This window comes from Penaeus monodon, chromosome 23 (assembly GCF_015228065.2).
Source record: "Penaeus monodon isolate SGIC_2016 chromosome 23, NSTDA_Pmon_1, whole genome shotgun sequence".
In the NCBI taxonomy this organism is placed as follows: domain Eukaryota; kingdom Metazoa; phylum Arthropoda; class Malacostraca; order Decapoda; family Penaeidae; genus Penaeus; species Penaeus monodon.
The window spans coordinates 41,294,341-41,294,666 of record NC_051408.1 but is presented as its reverse complement, the minus strand read 5'-3'; the positions used below and the strand labels follow the sequence as shown (position 1 = coordinate 41,294,666).

At 51.2% G+C, this 326-nt stretch overlaps 1 protein-coding gene across 4 annotated transcripts in view; it reads right to left on the bottom strand.

The window, feature by feature from the left end:
- LOC119588084 overlaps positions 1-326 on the bottom strand; it is a 13,837-nt gene that overhangs the window by 2,923 nt on the left and 10,588 nt on the right. The gene's annotated exons all lie outside the window — the stretch shown is intronic.

Below are 326 nucleotides of genomic sequence, written 5' to 3'. Positions count from 1 at the left end.
GTGTCTTCATTCCCTCCCTCTTCCTCTCCCTTTCCCTTCCCTTCCTCTTGCCCCCCCTTAACCCATCCCTCTCCCCTAACCCTTTTCCCTAACCCCTTACCCTCTAATACCTCGCTTTCCCTTAACCCCTACCCATTAACACCTTCCTCTTCCCTTAACCCCTACCCATCAGCACCTCCCTTTCCCTAAACGCCTTACTTATTAACACCTCCCTTTACCCAACCCCCTTACCCATTAATATCTCCCCTTTTACTTAACACCCGTCGCCCCCAGAGAGCCTAAATCCCCAACTTACCTGGGAAAGTGAAGTCTCAAGGCTTACGCAA